Genomic DNA, 9053 nt, shown 5'->3' with positions numbered 1-9053 from the left:
TCTCCTGTCTCTCTTCTTCTTCTGTATCCCTTCATTTACTGCCTATTCATTTCTTTCTATTTAATTTCCTGTCCTTATTTTAAAGTCCCATGTTATTGCTCGCTTCTTAACACTTTCGATACCAGATTCCCTTCTGTCTTTCGCACTGAGTATCCTTCCAAACCCACCTTCTAATTCCTAACTCCCTCTGCTCCTCTTGGCCATGCACTTCCTATCACACTTCACACTCTGTGTGCCAAGTCACAAGCTGAAGTCAGTCTTGTTTTTCAGGCTGAATGCTACAGTTGGGCTTCACCCACTGTGAGCATGAATTACAAAATAAATTATGAAGCAGTTCTGCAGACAAAAAGACAAACACACTCATGATTTAAGCAACTTTAAATAACCAAATTGGCTTAAGGGGAAAATACACTGAGACACTTTGGGGGGGTTATGTGCATGTTCTCTGTGTTTCATGATGATTGCATCATGCCTTCAGTTCAGACAAGCAACGTAATAGAGAGACGTGTCACATAATACTTCCTTATAGAACCAATATTTAAGTTGCTTATCCATTTCTAAGCAGACATAACAATATAATTCTTTTCTAAACCTTACATTTAAAAAGATAATAAAAATCTACACAATCTACACAAATATAAAACAAATCAAAACAATAAAGTCTCATGAATGGACAATAATACATAACATTAGAATGTGGAGGATATTTCCCCTGTCACTCCCTAGATTCAGATTTCTTCCTGTACTTCCCATAGTGCATAATTTCCTTTGGTCTTCTTAAGGCAACGGGTATGATATTTTAAAAAAGCATTTCAGAGAAGAAAGAAAATTTATTTCTCCTTACTTTCTTAATTTTAAAGAATATAATTTTGTAGCTTTTATTTTATTACACTTAGTGAATAGCTTTATCATTTATTTTACAACGCCTAGTTGACTGTATCATAACTTTTCATGTGTGTATGCATTACTAAATTGATTACATAGCAATGAAAACTGTGGAGATTTTACAACCATGTCCAGAGCAGAGATCTTCATTACCATATTAAATGTCTAAATTTTGATAGATATTAAACTCCCATGGCACCATTTCTTATAGCATTTACACGGAATTATTCCTTAAATGAGGCAATTTACCTTTGCACGCTGTTCAATGTGTACAAAACATTTCAGACAGATATTCCTACCTAAAAATATTCTATTTTTATGCATTTTTATAAATACAATTTCTGTTCTTCATTTATACATATGAACTTAATGAGGCTGACACTGAAGGAAGAATTTTAGCTTAGTTATAAGATGAAACTTCATAGACTTCAGTGACACAGTTCCAAGCCTAGCTATATTTTTATGTCAGCTGACTAGAGAAGTTAGTCAGCCCTAAATATTTTCCTAAATCCTCAAAAGTCAGAGACAAAAAGTAATTAGAAAAACAACATGGCATTTCTGAATACTGATTCTTAACTTTGGCTTCCTTCAAATCTCTCAGGTACCATATGGGAAGAAATTTTCTATTCTTTTTATCTCACCTTCAAATACTTCTTTCCTCTTTACCTCTTTTGAAAACTTTCCTACAGTGACACACCATATTCCTCAGTCCTCAGCTCCTGGCATCACATTTGTGTACGCGGTCTACACATCACAAATTTCGCCTCCATATGTTATACTGTCTTCTGGCTTATTATAAATAATAGTGGGAAATGGGATTTCTTGACAATTGCATCATTTGAATCTGAAAGATCATTACTGCTCTATTCACATTTTACACTGAAGCCATTCCCTTGGTATCCGAAAGCCTGAACAGCAGTTTAAGCCAGCTATCACATTCGAACACTCCGATGATTTCAGCTGCATGACTTCAATAACAAAAGCCCAGACGAATAAATATTAACATGAACACTCTCCTTCTAGTGTGAAGGCTATTCAAGTAAAACAAAGTTGCAAGTAATTTGTCATATCACAGTGAGAAATTTATTAGTTCATATTCCTTTGGGAGATCTTGTGGCCAACTCTAGTCCTAAAAGAATAATAAAGGTATTATCTTGTATAGCTTGCTGTGTGTTTTTTTAGCTGCTACTTTTAATGTCTAATCAACAACATGATTTCATTCAATCATTCCTGTGCCCTTTTCTAAGGTTTATGACTTATGCAAATGTGTTTCTAAAAGCAAAACCATTACTATAATTTCTTATCTCAGGAAAAGGACAAGGCGGCAAAACAAGTGAATGCTTTACGTGAAAACACTATTTCCTAGCTTTGAAAATCTGTTGATTAAGAGCTAATACTTATAGGATAAAGCATCTTTAAGCTTCAAACCTGAATCTGTCTTATCACCAGGAATCTATCAAAAAGACAAGCTAGTCAGATGGTATAAATTTTATGGAAGCCACTACCTTGGTATTGGACTCTCCTGAAAAGGAAAACTTCAGCAATACAAAATAGAAAATGTTTGCCGTGTCAGAAAGATACTCAGTTTTTGTATACTGTTTAATGTGCCAGTCACTGGTAATGTGTGATAACAAAGCCCCAATAACGACATTTTCAAAGTAGATTCTCAAGCTAAGTTCTCCCAGTCTCCCTGCTTCACTTCCAGAAGGCAGCTAAAAGGCAAGCTGCCTATTAGATCTGTAAGGTGCAGAAGACTGAAGTTAAATTGCCAACTGAATTTTGAAATCCCAGAATAACCCTCAATTGTCACGCCAATTTCTATAGCAAACAAAACTGGACAAGGCAAAGTGATCATTTGTAATAATAAACTAAAGCTAGCGCAAGCAGAAAACATTCAAAAAAATTTTTTTAGACTCAGAGCCTGGGAGCCAACAGTGAGATTCCTTAAATGCCAGCACCTATCCAGATAAAGACAATAAAATTCACAAGATCTTACTCAAGTCCAAAAATATCAGAGACTCAACTTCTTTAAAGAAAGAGGCAAAAATATGTCTACATTCATGTACAAACAAAAAAGACTCAAGCGTGTTCTTTGTAAAATGTACTTGCTGAAAACTCCACAAGTGATTAATTTTAAATGAAATGGTCCAAAAATAGCAGCTGCTGAAGCCATCACAGCATCTTAAGAAAATATTTTTGAGGAAAGTGTGGTCTCTGAACTCTGCAATGCTAATTTCCAAGTCAAAGTCATAAAGGCCAGGGCAATGCTAAGGTGAGCTTTTAAGAGCAAACCCCTTATTTTAAACAAGTCTTTACAGAGTGCATTTCAAAAAAGTGTCGATTCTGAACTATAGAAAATTTCACGGGAATTATAGATCCATTTTTTGCTATGCATAGATGCAATGAGCCATGTGAGCCTTGATCTGACAACAGAAAGATATGATAGTAGTTCTCAAACTTCAAAATGCTCTATCTTTTTAAAAATTCAAAAACATATTCAGCTGAAGAAGGTTCAATTGCAAGAAAGTATATTTTATTAATCGGAATCAGAAACCGCGAGACCACTGAGAAACTTAACTCAATTATTTCTTATGTCATAAGGATACAGGTTCAACCTTGCAAAAAAATACTTTTTTACTGCTAATATCTTGGTTTAGTAACTAAAATCTATTATTTTTTTTACTTGTAGACCTCAGAGTATTTACAGATGATGAAGAGAGACAGGGACACAGGAAGCTCCCCTGCATTACTGATACCAAGAGAGAGAGTTTTGCTATTGACAATCCAGCAAACACTTACTCTATCTTCATCAAGACTTTTGCCATCTGAACTCTCAAGAGTGACATAACCATTGCGATGTTTGTCCTGCGCTGTGAAAGCTGGGAAGCTGGGCCTGTTGGGTGGGTGCTGGTTTGCTGAAAGGCAGCAGCAGATCATCCGGGAGCTCCCTCAAGGGAGCCCCTTGGTCGGCTGGGTCACCTTCAGTGCTTCACCACCACCCGGTCTTGAGAACCTGGATAATTTTATGCAGGGCAACCCACAGTAGGGAAAACTTAATAAACATTACTCTAGAAAGTACCAGTTTCTAAATTTAAGACAAGAAGACTGTTACTAAATTAGTAAGGAAAGAGCACTGCATTTCCGTTGTTTCATTTTTTTTTCAATGGGCGAGGAGGGAATTGTGTCGTTTTGACTTCCATCTTCAACACCATTGCTTTGTCACACTACTTCATGGCAGGAAATTAAGTTTAGTTACTGATACACACTTCAAAATCCTTGGTCATGAGTGTCTGAAAAAAATATAATGTGCAATTTCATTTCTCGCCACTTATTCAGATATTGGAAACACAGAAACTGGATCAGATGAGCAGGGAGATTGTAAAGGCTGGTGGCCTTTCAGATTCTCAGCACTAGCTGTTTTCTCACAAAAATTGCTCTCTAACGGAGAGCTGGGACTCTGCAAGAAAGGGCTTTCACTGGTGAACGGGACAAGATGATCTGCGTTCTCCCTGAAGCTTTCACAGTCACAAACCATAGCATATGTTGTCACTCATATCAGCACGGATATTTTACAATTTCTTTTCATTCTCTGAGAAGCATAGTTTGTGTATGCGAATTCTGCATGCATACATCTGAAAGAAATCAAGTACCACATATTTCAGGGCAGAAGAGCAGAGGGAAGAAAAGCAATGGAAAAACATATTTGGATCCATACTGGATTATTTAGCTTATTTTTTCCCCCGTCTATTATAGCTGAGCAAAGAGAAGGTTTGCATCACTTGATAGTGCTGTGCGCAGAAAGGTGAAAGACAGAAGGGTGTGGGGCCTCCTCTCTGAGGCTGCGGTTGCAGTAGCGCTTGAAGGAACAAGGAGTTATTTCCCCATAAATTATGGCTCTAGTCAGTACTAAACTGCATTGGATTTCCATTTAACAGAAAATATATTCAGAGGCGCTTTGATTGCCCAGTTCTTAGTTTCAGAAGTAAGCTGGTAACAAATGTTTAGATGGTAAAAAGGGGAGATAAGGGAAATGACACAAAGAAGCTGTGTAACTAAATTTGGATTTATGTCATACTAATTTAAATGCTTTCCACCTTGTATTTCTATTTAACAGTTTTCTCTTTCTTTTCTCTATTCTTTTGGATTAATGTAAGATAAATTTATAGACCTAACCTGGTATAATTGTTTACCATGAGTGGCAACACAGCTGAAACTGTGATAATTTGAATGCATTACTGATTGCATTTACATATTTAACCTACTGACCTTTACTATTTAAATGGGTTGACTTTTAAAAGAAAGACATCATTGATCAAAGTGCAGTTTGATTAAGGAAATTTGCATTTCAACTTTCATACACTTATTTCTGCCACTTGCTTTTTAAAATTATTGATGAAAACAAATGCATAAACTTACTCTTTTGACTTCTTATAATTGGAGGTGGACCGCGCGTTTGTTTGAGTCCCCTTACACCTCAAGGAAGCTTGTACGCAGTTGCAGATTTAAAAATCTCATCTGAATAATACTAATTACAGAGAATATGACATATTTTAGTGAAAGTACTCAAGCACAAAAGTAATTACAGTTTTCTGATTTTAAAACAATATAAGCTACAATATACTCTTTTTTTCAAGTGAAGATGGACACAGGAATTTGCAGAAATAAAACCCTCAAATGAATCATCCTACTGCTTTTGAGTTGGACCCTTTCATTCTGCGCTGTAAGCAATCCTCAAAAATACCGAAGCCTAGAAGGGCAGAAAGGATCCGTACTTCTGGCTAGCATAACCCTGTGAAGAACAACATATTGCTTGATATTGTTAAATTACTGAATCTCTGCTTCAGAGAGGAAAATTCATCTACTTTCATATTGTGAAAGAGCTAATACAGGATGTGAAAAATCTCTTCCACTTCCATACCTACATGAAATCACTCAACAGTGCTGACCAACAAATTTCAGTAATGTAAATTCTGCAGTCACACCCTGTCTCATAACCAAGCTTCAGAACAGTAATCCAGTTCATAAAGACTAAAAGGGTAATTAATCATGGCTGTGTATCTGTGCCCACTCTTTATCCTAAAAGTGCCAATCCACACAGGCCTGTCTTCTCCAGCAAAAGGAATTGTTGCTTCATTCCAGCAACATTTATCTCTAAAGCTTCTCAAAAGACATCGTCTACTTACATCTCTTCAACAGCCACAAGTGACTTACAGATGACACTAGCTGTGCGTAATTGGCAATATACCAGTAACCACAGATGGGACCCCTGTAATCCCAAGGCTGTTATAATAAGCACTAGAGTTTAGCATCTTTTTGAAGAACATTGCTTCATGCTAAACATTTGCAAGACAAGAGTGATGCTGTTTAGAAAAACTAAGTGGTATGAGAACCCAGCACAGCCTTTCTAGTGTAAAGGAATTTTTATGCTTTTCTTCAAAACGACGTAAAGCCATGTGGTCTTGTTTGACTATAATAAAATATCAGTGTTCAGGTGACATGGATAAAGAAAAGACTATGTTGTACATTCCCCTGACAACAAAATCTTACAACTTCTTCTATGTAAAAAGTATTGAACTCTCAATCAGTTCCTCTCTTCACCCTTCAAACACATGCAAACACATTTGGGTACTATTAAGAGAGGAATAGCCAAGAATTTAGCAGCTTGTCATGTTCTCCTTCCCTCATTACCTTTGGGAACTCTTGAGCTAAATCCCATCCTCCAAACAGTTTTGGATCCATCTCTAAGTGGAGAGCAGGAACCCTCCAAACACCAAGCATAACGGTGTCCATGTCATTTCCAACACTAGTGTGTACTGCGTAAATCAATAGGCAATGAAGCTGTCTGCACCCTCGATGTCCCACCTGGTAGGTGAGTGCCCAGCCACCAGCCTAAAGAACAGGTTTTTCTGCCTCTCTCAGTGATGACGTAACTTCTTTATACAAAGAATGAGAAACTCCACGTGGAAGAGAACGGTCTCTGCTGCATGCTGATTATATTCTCTGAAACGTGAGGCAACTTAGTCCAAATTTCTGCTCAGACACTGCTTGTGGTTTCAGGCATTTGAACCTGAGTGTCTCCACCTCAGTCTTTAGGCATTCTGGTCGGGGCCCCTTTTAATTCCTTTTGCTGGAGCTGTAACGCTTTTGTGTTAAATAGTTTTGGAGATAACAGCAAAAAATAAATGATTTGCTACTCTGTAGGACACCCACGTGGGGAGTTGAGCACCTGCAGTCCCTTCCCTACTGCAGTGAAGGCTGGTTTATGGAAAGTAGAACAGCATCAGCAAGTGCATCCTGGAGCAGGGTATGAACACGAGAGCAGCCTCCCTCAAGAAAAGCTGAGAAGGAAATGGATATGTGACTCCAATCCCAAGTTTGTCGTCCGGTTCCTGAAATAACGTGGAAAAGGGCAACAAGAACTTCACTGTTGCCTAACTACCTTGAACTCTCACTCTGAAAATTCATCCAAGATTACTTCAGGAAAACAGACAACACATTTTTGAGGGACAAATTTGCTACTTACCATAAATAGTTCACCTGGCTTTCTTTTTAAGACTACTACACTGTATCTTGCTGACAACTTGGTATAGAAAACAGGTAGATTGATAAGCACAATTTTTTGGAGTTCACTGCTGAGGAAACACCACAAAATTTCACTGATCACCTCCTAAGTCTTCTTTCTTAGTGAGCAAGCAAGTTTCAGACAGAAGAACAATTTATTGTTAGTTTCATGATGGAGGGCTCCTCAGAGGAAAGCATCACCAAGGCACAGGGTTTTTTTCCTTTATCCTATTTATTTGTCTGCAATTACCGATATGGAGCTTTTTTCAGTAATTCAGCAGTGGCTGAAATGTCTAAATGGAGGTATTTCCTAGATCATTTGAATGGTTTTCTTCCTCTGGAGAAGTAAAAGTAATAAGCTTGTGCTAGGGCTATACCGAGACTATATGCCAAGTATTCCAGGGGAACATGGACAGGTGAGACCCTAGAGCTAAAGGGCTGCCAAGCAGAAATGGTGTCAGGGTGGAGCCAGAGGGGAACAGAAAACATTATTTCATGCAGTGTTTGTAGATAGGAGCAACCACTGTAAATATTTTATACCCCTTCTTAACTGTACTAGGTGTCCATGCATAAATTGTAAAGTCATCTAATTTTATGATTTGCATAAATCTCAATTACCTTAGTTTATACCTGCTTAAAATGTAAAACCAGATTATTTAATTTTGGATTTTTTTAAGAACACATACCAAATGCACATTGTATCTAGCTGGAGATACTAATTACAGTGTTTCTGCAGATTTCACAATTACAATATCTTGAAAAGAGAGCCATGCTAGAAAAAAATATTCATCAAAGTAGCAGTGGCACTATCCAAAGCAACCTTATTAACTTTCCGTAGCATTGTCATCACATACTGCAGCTTCTGCCCTCTTAATTTTTACAAAATTGCATATCACTATTAGTCAAACGTGTTCTTTCTCTCACACACATATCAGTAAGAGTCTGCAAGTTGCACTTTGATAATCTTTGCAACACAGTAAAAGCTGCCTCAGATTATCTCTGCCACAATAAAGTTTTAATCTTTGCAACACAGTAAAAGCTGCCTGAGATTATCTCTGCCACAATAAACAGTTTTACTTTCTTATTTTTTCACATCAGCAGTTTGAAAATAGTGTGTAAAAACAAACAGCCTCCAAGTTCAACAGAAAGGCTTTGTGAAAGTCTTCACTGCGCTATTGCTTCAGGCAATTTTGTATTTTTTTCATATTTCCACTTCAATATCTCTAAGAAATATGACATTTTCCTTCTGAAATGGTTCTTCTAATTCTTGCCATACTGCCCCCCAAAGACACCCACACACAGATGGCAATGGAAGGAAGTGAGGCAGCAATGTAGTTTTTGCTGAAGTGCCTACACTTTGCATTCACGGAGGATTTTCACAGGGGAAAATCCTGAAGTCCTAATTCAGGGGTAATGGGAATAAATATATAAATGATACATGATTTGACTTGTGATTTTGACTCCAGGAAGTCAGTGGAGACACAGTGACTTACAGTTTTGACATTTGCCCAGAAACAATGTCAATGTGCTTCCTTCTTCACAAAGCATTCCTACACAATAATAGTTAATTTATACAGCTGGTTTGAAAATGTTTTTTTCCACCGTTG

At 37.3% G+C, this 9053-nt stretch overlaps 1 protein-coding gene across 4 annotated transcripts in view; it reads right to left on the bottom strand.

Moving 5' to 3' along the window:
• Positions 1–9053, bottom strand: part of RGS7 (regulator of G-protein signaling 7) — a 264344-nt gene that overhangs the window by 112735 nt on the left and 142556 nt on the right. The window lies entirely within an intron of this gene.

This window comes from Pygoscelis adeliae, unplaced genomic scaffold (assembly GCF_000699105.1).
Source record: "Pygoscelis adeliae isolate BGI_AS28 unplaced genomic scaffold, ASM69910v1 Scaffold77, whole genome shotgun sequence".
Lineage (NCBI taxonomy): Eukaryota > Metazoa > Chordata > Aves > Sphenisciformes > Spheniscidae > Pygoscelis > Pygoscelis adeliae.
This window is presented reverse-complemented; position numbering and strand designations above follow the sequence as displayed.